Source organism: Cervus canadensis, chromosome 33 (genome assembly GCF_019320065.1).
Source record: "Cervus canadensis isolate Bull #8, Minnesota chromosome 33, ASM1932006v1, whole genome shotgun sequence".
Lineage (NCBI taxonomy): Eukaryota > Metazoa > Chordata > Mammalia > Artiodactyla > Cervidae > Cervus > Cervus canadensis.
Window position 1 is genome coordinate 25,143,423 of NC_057418.1, and position 13,104 is coordinate 25,156,526.

A 13,104-nucleotide genomic window follows, 5' to 3' on the forward strand; every position below is an offset into this window, starting at 1 on the left:
TTTAAGCCACCCTTTTCACTTTCCTCTTTCACTTTCATCAATAGACTCTGCAGTTCCTCTTCCTTTCTGCCATAAGGGTGGTGTCATCTACATATCTGAGGTTATTGATGTTTCTCCCTGCAACTTGATTCCAGCTTGTGCTTCATCCAGCCCAGCATCTCTCGTGATATACTCTGCATATAAATTAAATAAGCAGAGTGACAATATTCAGCTTTGACGTACTCCTTTCCCAATTTTGAACCAATCTGTTGTTCCATTTCTAGTACTAACTGTTGTTTCTTGGCCTGCATACAGGTTTCTCAAGAGGCAGGTAAGGTGGTCTGGTATTCCCATCTCTTTAAGAATTTTCTACTCTTGCACAGAGTCAAAGGCTTTAGCATAGGCAACGAAGCAGAAGAAGATATTTTTCTGGAATTCTCTTGCTTTTTCTGTGGTTCAATGGATGTTGGCAACTTGATCTCTGATTCCTGTCTTTCCTAAATCTATCTTGAACATTTGGAAGTTCTTGGTTCATGTACTACTGAAGCCTATCTTGGAGAATGTTGAGCCTTACCTTGCTAGTGTGTGAAATGAGTGCAATTGTGCAGTAGTTTGAACATTCTTTGGCATTGCCTTTCATTGGGATTGGAATGAAAACTGACCTTTTATAGTCCTGTGGCCACTGCTGAGTTTTCCAAATGTGCTGGCATCAAAGTGGTTCAGTTATACATATATGCACACACACACACACACACACATACACATATACTTTTTGATATTCTTTTATGGTTTATCATAGGATACTGAATACAGTTCTCTGTGCTATACAGTAGAACTTTGCTGTTTATCCATTCCATTTATAATAGCTTATATCTGCTAACTCCGACCTCCCATTACATCCCTCTCCCATCCCCCCCTCCCCACACTGGCAACCACAAGCCTGTGATTGTGTTTCAAAGATATGTTCATTTCTGTCATATTTTAGATTCCAAATGTAAGTGATATCCTACAGTATTTGTGTTTTTCTTTCTGTCTTACTTCACTTAGAGTGAAAATCTCTAGGTTCATCCATGTAGCTGCAAAAGGCATTATTTATTTTTAAAGGCTGAGTAACAGTCCATATTTACAGTCCATGGAATTCTCCAGGCCAGAATACTGGAGTGGGCAGCCTTTCCCTTCTCCAGGAGATCTTTCCAACTCAGGGATTGAACCCAGGTCTCCTGCATTGCAGGCGGATTCTTTACCAGCTGAGCCACAAAGGAAGCCCAAGAATACTGCAGTGGGTAGCCTATCCCTTTTCCAGCAGATCTTCCCAATCCAGGAATCGAACTGGGGTCTCCACCATTGCAGGCAGATTCTTTACCAACTGTGCTCACATAAGAAAAGGGTTTTGAAAGAAAGGAAATGGACTTCCCTTGCTGTCTGGTGGTTAAGACTGTGTGTTTCCACTGCAGAGAGTGGGGTTTCACATGCTGTATGGAACAGCCCAAAAATAAATAATAAAAAGAAAAAAAAGTAAAAGGCAAAAAGTATTCAGGAAGATCACAGAAGAACCTGCTGAGTCAGATTTGGAGATACTGAAGATGGGCTCACCTCAATTAAAGGTGATAGCCCTAAATGCCCAGGAAAAATATAAAAGGCAAGGTTTTATAGCTTAATTTTTAGATGAAAAGCTTTACTGTTTTCCCATGGCTAAGACCGTACAAATGACATACTAACTTTCATTTATGGATTTATTTTTGCCTTATTATTTTCCAAAGGTATGTAAAGATTTTTATTACAGATTTAGAGACATATATTAAAAATTGAGTTGTAGAACCACATGCATGCATAGGAGTAGAGATTTTCTTGAAATTATTACTTGTAATTAAGAAAGTTTGTTCTAGAAATTTATACTTTTTTTAATCAAACAAAATGAAATATCTTCAATGTCATTATAATGTCTTTTTGATGCCATTTAATCTTCATGTCTCTTATCACAAAATACAGATCTGAGTTGATACTTTTTAAGGTATTTTTAAGATATGACTTCGTTTTATTGTTTAGAAATCTTTCTTGACAATTTAATGAAAACTGCTTACTATCTTAGGTTCTTTTAATGCTTTTTAGATATCTTTTGTATACAATGTACTATGTCAAAGTATACTTTCAAATCTACCATTTTTAAAGTGAGAAAATCTCATAGACTGTCATAACTCACATTCAAATAAATCTCTGGCAAAAAGTCAGTTTTATTTGGAGACTGTTTCATTTGTCTAAAAGTATCTTCCCACTGCATTTTTTCAATCGGTAAAAGGGGGGAAAAATCCTCAGCTATATTCCTGAGGATTGATTATACTGGTGTCTAAAATCTTGTCAGTATATTAGCATTAAGATAAATATAATGAAATTCAAAATGACATTTTACATTTGAAGACTCATTTTTCACACTTAAGACATGCACGAGATTCAGCTGGGGATTTAGATACAGATATTCTGCAGTATCCTTGGAGGACTGGTTCCAGGCCTCTGCAGATACCAAACTCCATGGCTGCTCAATTCCTGTATATAAAATGGAGAGTAGTATTTAGTTTTGGCTATATATTTCTCTAGAGGAGCTAGAAGCTTCTCTTGGGATCAACTTAATTTCATGGCCCTTGTAGCTTGTGAAAAATAATTTCATTTTCATGCATACATGAGACTGAACACTACTTGAAATAAATGATTGACTTTATTTTTTTTCCCTTTATTTATTTATTTATTTTTTCAGTGGGTTTTGTCATACATTGATATGAATCAGCCATAGATTTACACGTATTCCCCATCCCGATCAAATGATTGACTTTAAAATATCAATGCGTTGAGGAGACAGTTGGGGAAAATGGAACCCATACTGTACAGATGAGAGGAGAAAGCCAAGGATGTTTCACTCTTGATACCTGGGCAAGTTACAGGTTCATTTCTTACAGAGGAACTGTCTATTAACTGAACTCCTATAAATCTTCTGTATAGAATCTGTATTTCTAGAATATAGAATATAACTATAAATTATAGCATATAAATTTGATCTATAGAATAGCAATCTAATATTTCTATTTGAAATATAATAGATCTATAAAATATGAATTAGATCTATAAATATATAGATTCAAAATCTAATAGATCTATGATCTATAAAAATCTATAAATATCTAATTTATATTCTATAGATCTTATAGATCTTTATAGATCTCTAAATTCTGCAAATCATAGATGTTTATGCAGAAGTATTAACAGGGTACCCTTCCACGAACTTCTATTAGGTTAGTACCAAAGTAATTGTGGTTTAGGACCATGAATTTTAAATCATTATAACTAGGCTCAGCCACATGTTTATTAATCAAAATAGGAACCAGTACAATCAACACATTTTTGCCAATGAGAAATAAGTTTGTTTATTCCTCTAGCATAAAAATCCATGCCTCTGGGATTCCACAGACTCTTGCAAAGCATTTTCTACCTCCTGCTGGTTGTGGACGTGTTTACCCCACAAAAAGTTGTCAAGATGCTTGAAGTCAGTTTGTCAGTCAGTTTGTGAGAGGTCAAGTGAATATGGCAGATAAGGCAAAACTTCATAGCCCAATTCATTCAATTTTTGAAGCATTGGTTATGTGACTGCAGTCGGGCATTGTCATGGAGAAGAATTGGGCCCTTTCTGTTGATCTCTGCTGGCTGCAGACACCACAGTTTCTGGTGCGTCTCAGCCATTTGCTCAGCATCCTTCTCAGCTGTCATGGTTTCACTGGGATTCAGAAAGCTGTAGTGAATTAGATGGGTGAGACCACCGAGCAGTGACCATAACACTTTTTTGGTGCAGTTTGGCTTTGGGAAGTACTTTCGAGCTTCTTCTCGGTGCAGCCACTGAGCTGGTCCTCTCCGGTTAGCGTATAAAATCCACTTTTCATCATATGTCACAATCCGATTCAAAAATGATTCATTGTTGTTGATGACATTTTAAAAGGGGAAGTTTTGTGATTTTCAGTCAGCTTATGGGACACCCACTTATCGAGCTTTTCACCTTTCCAATTTGCTTCAAATGCCGAATGATCATAGAATGGCCTGTGTTGAGTTCTTCCACAACTTCTTGTGTAGTTTAGGAGGATCAGCTTCAATAATGGCTCTCAATTCATCGTTGTCAATTTCTGATGGCTAGCCACTACACTCCTCTTCTTCAAGGCTCTCATCTCCTTTGTTAAACTTCTTGAACCACCACTCCACTGTACATTCGTAAGCTGTTTCTGGATGAAATGTATTGATGTTGTGAGTTGTCTCTGCTGCTTTAGGATCCATTCTGAAGGTGAATTAAAAAAAAAAAAGAAAATCGCTCAAAATTGCTTTTTGTCTAACATCATTTCCACAGTCTAAAATAAATGTAAAGTAAACAGCAAATAATGTCATTAGCAAAAAAATTTTAAAAAAGCAAAAAAATAAAAATAAAAAATAAAACAGAGAAGTACACATTAAAATAATGTATAACATAACCACATTTATTTAGAATGTATTCCAAAATAAAATGGCAAATTTCAACAACACAAAAACCACAATTACTTTTGCACCAACTTAATAGAACTTTAAAAACAATATTGCAAGGAGACATTATAGTATTTTGTCTAAATTGTAGAATTTTACTGAATTTACTGTAGAAATTTACTGAACCCCCAACCAGGGCATGCACATCTAAAGAGATCATCTACATACTGGGAGATATAAAGAAATTGTAAGATTTTTGGTCTTGATGTCAGAATGTGAGATCGGGGAGGCAGAACCTCAAAAAGCTTGATTTTGTGCTCTAGCAAAGGACCAGCCACATCAATATCCCCTGGGAACTTGTTAGAAGTTTAGATTTTCAGCTATCATCCCAGAGCTATTTAATCAGCATCTTTGAAATTGGAACTCAGAAATTATGCTTTAACAAACACTCCAGGTGATTATTATGATGCATTATGAAGTCTGGGAAACACAGTTACAGAGAAGGTAATTGAATTCAAACTAACTCCTATTCTGTTAATTTTTGCCAGATTACCTTAGGTCACTCAAGCCAAATGTATTTCTGCTACCTTATTGAAAATTATGAACAATATTGTTATGTTGGTCATGTCAACACTAATGCAAATGATTTGTAAGGTGATATTCAACATGTACATCTAAGATAGTGAAAATTAAGCACAAATCTGTGGGCACAATTGAATGGATTCAGGAAAGCAGATTCTAAGTCAACAGTCAATAGTCTAGAGCAAGCAATAGAAAAAAGGAACAAGAAATTCTGTAAGTTCTTATTTTAAAAAGTAGATCTTATGGGATTTTTCTCCCAGGGACTGAAACAGATATGAATGTGCAAGATATTTGGCTGGGCAAGAAGCAACTGAAAAATGAGCTCTAGAAACTCATTTCCATGTAATAGCCTGACTTAACCCGTTCCAATTATTCCTTCATCCCCAAAGTATGAGGATATTAAACAGAGAAAGTGTTCGGCCTGTTTTGCTTAAATGTGTATTGTGGAAAGTGGATAAAGAATGCTATACTAATGTTCTGTAGAGTACTGGGAGATCTGTGGACATCTAAATGATGACTTAGAATCAAATCTCAGACTACCTGAGAGGGGCTGAAGCCAGTGATGGAGGTTCTGAACTCTAATCTGAGATTTCTGCTTAGGGGTGTGCATGATGATGAAATAACATAAGTGACAGCGTGCTATATGCCAACTTACTTTTATTACCTTCAATTTGTCTAATCTCACTTTAAATTAGTAGCCACAGATCTCAAGTAGGCAAATAACATTGCCATGAAATCTATTTTACTAATGAATCAATTGCAGATCATTTCATAACTTCTAATTTCTCCTCAAAATCTCCATATCCCATCCTTCCCTCACTGTCTATTAACTGATGAACTGGCTTCAAATGTCATTAGGAAAATAAGATCATCAGAATGGAAATTCCTAATCTGAATTTACATTTTTTGCTTTCACTCCTATAGAACTGGGTCAGATGAAATATTGATGCTTCCAGGAAGATCTATTGCTATTGTTAAAATAATATCTTCCTTCTTATCTCCTCAAAAACTTCATCTAACAATTATCTCCTCTCTTTCCCCCTCACTGACGGATCATTCCCATCACCCTAACAACATGCTCTGGAATCTTAGTTTCAGATTTCCAACTCCCTAGTCTCCCTTATAGAGCAATGTTTCTGGAAAGACATGTCTATACTTTTTCAACTCGTAGTCACACTTTAAATGTTTTTAAAATAAAACAACAAAAAGAGATTTGAACAATGTTTAGCACATTGTATGTATAGTATATAAATATTACTGCAGTTCTTTTTAAAGTTTTTATTGCAGTGTCATTGATTTACAATGTGGTGTTAGCTTCAGGTGCATGGCAAAGTGAATCAGTTATACATATTCATATATTCACTCTTTTTTAGATTCTTTCCCCATATAGGTCATTACAGAGTGCTGAGTAGAGTTCCCTGTGCTTTGAAGTACATCCTTATTAGTTATCTATTTTATATATAGTAGCACATATATGTCAATTCCAATAAATTGGGAGAGCAGCTTTTAATACCAATGACGATACTCGTTAGGGTTCTGTCAGAGAAGCAGAACCTCCATGAATATTATAAACTAAGGGATTCATTATATGGGAAGATGATTTTATTGGGAAGAAGATGCAACTGTGAAATAAACTGGAAAGTAATGCTTTTTTAGAAAGACTTTTCAGGGGAATTGAAGATTCACAGGAAACTTACTGGCTAGCCCTTCTGTACTTGGTCACATCCAAGGCCAGACTTGGACCAGAAAGGAGATATGATGGAGATCTGGAAGCAACATGTAAATAACCCATCGAGTTCTATATAATAAACTATCTGTTTGCAGTTCTGACTACAGGAGTTGGCATTGTCTCACATATGACATGTCATCATCCAGCCATTTTGGCAGAAATGAAGGCGCTTCATGTAGAAAATACCTTCTAAGTCTAATGCACAAGTGAAATTATATAAATATTTATTTAAAAGGAAATTAGTAGCCACAGATCAGTAGGATCGTTTTATTTTGCATTGATTTTTTTTTTCTTGCTGAGCTTAATTTAAAAAAATCTTGTGTAGAGAAGTTCAGTGCAATTTAATTAGCAGGAACATGCATTTATTATAGAGAAAGTATTAAGAAAACAAAGAAAAGGACTGCTAGGAGAATTTATTTTGGTAATTCCACCCAGAGGGTGGAATAAGGTTAAAGATTCAATTTATACTCAACAGGAATGAAGCAGTGACTAGAGGAGGCAGAGGGACTTTGTTAGCAAGTGGTACAAATAATTCATGCAAAATAGTCAAATTTGTTTGAAACTGGAACTAGAAAATAGCAGAAAATAGAGCATTGGAAAAAAACAATCATCCATTTTTCAGTTAGGAATAGATAAACATAAAATTCAGCATTATATTGTAAGAAGTATACAAAATAAAATGAGAGCAAAGAATTTAACTCTTGTGTGTTGTAGATTGTGAAGAATCTACCAAAGAGATAATATTAATTGAAACTTGGAGAACTTCTTGGCTTTTCCTTGCTATACTTATGCAGTTGGTGGTAATATTCTAGCTATAAAGATGAACATATTCAACTATATGGAGGTCATAGAAGGTTCAGAAATGCTTTGAAAAGAGAGTAAAGTAAAACTGAGGAACATTTTCTGGTATGCAGTAAATGGTGATGGTCTGGGAGATAGGTGGATGATGGTGAGGAGGGGTGAGAAAATGAGAGGGTTGATTCCATAGTGATTTCTTAGGGCTATCTTGAAAAGGACTCTTGTAACTAAACTAAGAGTGTTGGATGGAGGAGAATCACCAAATGTATCCAAAGTAGTAAAATGATAGTAGTTTATAATATTTTAAGAATCTACAGCAACAAAACAGAAAATAGACTAGTGTAGGAAGGGGGAAAATGCTGCAAAAGATACAACTCTATCTGAAGCTTATATTAATAAAAGTATTAAAAAATTGTAAGAAAGATTGGAGGTTGATATTTGAAGATTAATAATTTAAAAGGGCAAAAGAAAATGAGAAAATTATGGCCTATGCAGTTATAGGAAAAGTTGAGATTAAAGAAAGGGAAGTATAGAGTTATAAGTGGAAGATGTAGAACCAGAATTCAATTAGAAGTATATCACAAAAGGTTAAGAGTCATAAGGCTGAGGATACTGGCTTAAAAAGGAAAGAAAGAAAGAAAAGGATCAAGCTACTAGAGAAATTCTGGAAGTCTAGAAATGTCTTAACTATCAAGGAATAATCATTGCTTCTGAAGGAAATGTAGGTAAAGAAACACAGATTTCCTCTAATATGCATAAATGGAGGTGTATCTCAAAAGAAATGAGAAAGTGAATTTGTACCAGATATGATTGATACCTCCTTGACTTTTATTTTTTTTTTTTAAAGTATGGAGGTAAATTTAACTGTATCTTGAAAAAAGTGAACCTACTCTGAACCTATGCTTTAGATCTAACCAAATTGTTGATCCTTAATTGTATTTTTTTTTCATCACAGGCTTAAATTATTTATTGAACTTACATATGGCATTTTCACTTAGTATTAGTTTGTTTATTCTCACACATGTCATAAAATATTCTTTAAAATAACTTCAATACTGCATGACATTTGATTTCTCGTTTGGATTGTGATTTATTTAACCTTTTCCCAATTGTTGGGCTTTTGTACAGTGTCCCAGTTTTGACATTATGCAAAAGAGCTGATGAGCATTTAAATGGAACAGTCTAAGACATTTTTTTTTTTTTAGGGTAATTTTCTTGAAGTGGAATTACTGAACCAAGGAATTATTGTTGTTCAGTCACCAAGTCGTGTCTGACTCTGCAACCCCATGGACTGCACCCCGCCAGGCTTCTCTGTCCGTGGGATTCTGCAGGCAAGAATACTGAAGTGGGTTGCCAGGCCCTCCAGGGAATCTTCCCAACTCAGGGATCGAACCTGCGTCTCTATTGTCTCCTGCATTAGAAGGTGGGTTCTTTACCTCTAGCACCACAAGCAGCACACCAGGCTTCCCTTTAAATCTTTGCAAATATGATGCCCAAAGGCCCTCCTAAAATACACTATATTTCATGCCCTTAGCAGTGTATGAGAAAGTTCATTTCATTATATGCATGCAAATGCTCAATATTCCGTCGTTGTTATAGAGCATATTTTTCTTACATTAAACACTTTATGGAACTAAGGGATGTTGTATATTTCTTGAAAGATCGGTCTACGTAAGTGGGCAAAAGGGCATTCACTGAGCCAAGAGGCTGACTTGAACTTTCTCACTGCTTCTCCAGCAAGAGTGGGAAGAGCTTCAATCTGTCCTGTCTAGAAATTCAGACACACACGGCTATGTGTGCCCAGCCTGCTCTATGGAGACAGCCCGGAATCGGCTTTAGACACTTAAGAGGGCATTTGTAACATCCAGAGGCTTACGCTTTACAGTGTCACCAGCAGATTTACTGTGAGTCAAATACTTATCAAAAGAGGGTAGCAGAGTCATCAAGAAAACAGGTTTTGGGGTCTGACAATTATAGTTCAGGGGAAGGACCCATCATTTTACTACTAATAGCTGTTTGACCTTGGGCAAAATGTTCACCCGCCCCTCTCAAGATCTCATTTTCTTTAGTATTCATTGGGCATGAACTACTACTTTATTAGGTGATGGTGAAAGTAAGTGAAATAATATATATAAAGCTCTCATCTTGCATGGCACACAGCAAGTGCCTCCAAATGACAGTCTCTATTCTTTTTAGATGCTTTTTAGTATTTAAACTACAACCAATACAATGTGTATAGTATCATTACAAAACAAGTAATCTAATGTTTCATGCCTTTTCACTTGCAAGAGTCAAGAATTCCCTCACCTCCAAATCACATTACAAACAATGAAGATAAGAAATGTTTATTTGTCTCAACGGTGTTCAGTATTTCTTGACTGTTTTTCTTATGTAAGGGAGCTTGTCGGAGTCATGACAGGAATCTAATCAAGGCTCTTTTAGGCATTATTTCTGTTCCTGTTCTAGAATAGGACTAATAGAGACAGGCAAAATAATATTCCTGATTAAGTTAATTACGTTTAGTCAGTTAATCACAAGGAGCATAAATTTGTCTTCACACTGCATGAGCCTAGAAGCTGCTTACGGGAAACAACGTATTTCTCATTTGAAATTAAGAAACTTGAAGGCAAAAAACATTTGAGGATTTGTCTGGACACATTTTGCTCTGATGTGATTTTAATAGAATAAGTCTGTCAAAAATAAGGCCATAGCACTCTGTCTGTTAATGCAACAGTCTCTAACAGTGAAGAGGATCAATTGGATATATTTCATTATCCTTACAAATTAGAAGGAGCTGTTTGGGCCTGCATGGAAATGCGGATGGCAGTAAGGGCCATCCAGGAGGCCGACCTACTGAACTTCATAGTTCACAGACTTTAGGAAACCTACTCTGCCAACAGTCCTGGCATCTTTATGCCAGATTTTCAAACCGTCACACTTGATTACAGAGAGGTATAGAATGCTTTCTTTAAAACTTGATATTTATCCTTTTTGTATTCTGTTTCCATAGTACAGATGGGAGGGCAAGCTACATCACTGAATAGTGTAGCAATCTTAAAGATAAATGTTGGTAGCAGTTTTCAAGAGGGTGAAAATACAGTGAAATTATATAAATAACACTCTTCTAGTGGATGGGCATACTGGAAGTGGCCCCAAATGACAGCTGCTATTATTTTGAGATGTTTTGAATATTTAAATGGCACGCTACATAATATATTTGTTATTTTTATAGGACAAGTAATTTAACATTTGGTTGGCAGTCACAAACAATTCAGATATAATCAATCTCAAAAATGCAGACAGGGGGAAATTATAGGGAATTGAATTGACTGCTGCCTTCTCCTTAGGTCTGTGTGATTGAGGAATGTGGGTTTCTTTAGTTTGTTTTGCTTCTTTTCTTTGTTTCATTAGCTATAACCATATTAAGGAATTTTGTTTTTAGTGAGTCTCTGCCTACTGAAGTCTAGTCCTCCATAAGATGAGATCAATTCAGAAAGAAAAAGTTTATGAACAGATGTATTATTTCCTGACTGAACTTAAAAGCTATTTTTCTGTATAATAAAATTTGTGAATAAATTCAATGTTTATTGAATATAAAGCATGTTTATCTATACCTCTGGGAATATATTTAATACCAACTCAGCTATATGCTGCTGAAATTTTATTAAGCAAAAAGAAGGTGAAGTCACTCAGTCATGTCCAACTCTTTGCAACCCCATGGACTGTAGCCTACCAGGTTCCACTGTCCATGGGATTTTCCAGGCAAGAATACTGGAGTGGGTTGCCATTTCCTTCTCCAGGAGATCTTTCTGACCCAGGGACTGAAGCCGGGTCTCCCGCATTATAGGCAGACGCTTTACCATCTGAGCCACCAGGGAAGTCCCAAAGGAAAATACAAATTTGGGCTGGAAGACATATTTTGATCTTTTTTCCCAGGATTCTTTAGACTTGCAAAGTGAACTGAGCAGGGCATATTTTCCATAAGACGAATATGTTGGCTCAACTGTGGCTCAGGTTTGAGGTATTATCTTCCTTCAGGCCATTATGTTAGACATTTCCAAAAGGAATATGTATTCCATGTGTGACTAATTCATTTCTAATTAAGATTATTAAATTACTAACATTTCAAAGAGAGTGCTTTCAATAAGTGCTTGAGCTGGCATTTTAAAGTTCACTATTATTTGATGTTGAGTTAACAGACTCTACTAAGAAGCATATTGTTACTGATTTAATTTAAATTGTTACTAGTAATACTCAGATTCGCCTAACTCATTTCTCACTTGTGTAACTTTGAGCATTTTGTTTAACCACTTAAGCCTTGTATTTTTCAACAGTAAACTGGTAAAAATAATAGTATTCCTAGAATGGTAATTTTGAGTAGTAAATCAAGTCAAATAATATAACATGCTTTCAGTTCAGTTCAGTTCAGTTGCTCAGTCGTGTCTGACTCTTTGAGACCCCATGAACTGCAGCACGCCAGGCCTCCCTGTCCATCACCAGCTCCCAGAGTTTACCCAAACTCATGTCCATTGAGTCCATGATGCCATCCAGCCATCTCATCCTCTGTCGTCCCCTTCTCCTCCTGCCCCCAATCCCTCCCAGCACACAGTGCCAAAATATGTACTCAACATGATATGTGATGATGGGGGAGAAATATCTTTACCTTTGTGCATTTAAAACATTTTTAAAGCAATTCTTTGAGATAAAGCTTACAATATTGTGAAAATAAGAAAGAGAAGCAAAGACAAAAAGGAGCATTGTAGAAACATCGCCGCTGGTTCTCCTCAAGCAACTCCGTGATCTTTATTACCGCCAGGCTGAAGGATGAGACCCTGATGCTGGGAAAGTTTGAGGGCAGGAGGAGAAGAGATGACAGAGGATGAGATGGTTAATAGCATCACTGACTCAATGGACCTGAGTTTGAGCAAACTCTGGGAGCGAGTGAAGGACAGGGAATCCTGGCATGGAACCCTGACCAGTCCATGGGGTCTCAAAGAGTTGGACACGACTTAGCGACTGAATCACAACAGACGGATAAGAGGCAGGGGAGGTGGAGATAAAGTTCTGTCATGCATCCGATCATGTTTGAAGTGAGTTCCTTCTGTACCTGCCCCCTGCCCCAGAGTTCTAGGATTTTTAATTTGTCCCCAAATTGCTGAAGCAAAAATCATGATAAAACATTCTGTTTTCCTTTACAACCCCTCAATTAGAAAAACAAACAAACAAACAAAACGAACTCCATAAGAAAAAAATGGTTTTGTATATGGGAAGAAACAATATAAGTTCAAAATTTACAGATAAGGGTTAGCCCTATCACTCACCTCTAAAAAGTTTATATGAATATCCAGTCAACACCAACAGGGTTATCTCCCTCGAAATGTTGTCTATACGGATTTCCAAGTAGACCACAGGGCTGCTATACTGTCTTGGAATGTCCTCAGAAGGCTCTGTCATTGATCAGGGAACAGAGTAAAAACTCCAGAGTCCTTTCTTTCAAATGGAAGAGGGAGAGACAGGGATAGAAGAAA

The 13,104-nt window shown here is 36.3% G+C and overlaps 1 pseudogene; it reads right to left on the reverse strand.

Annotated features, from left to right (window-relative positions):
- Positions 1-3,333: 3,333 nt before the first annotated feature.
- Positions 3,334-4,352, reverse strand: LOC122433955 (annotated as a pseudogene).
- Positions 4,353-13,104: the final 8,752 nt, after the last annotated feature.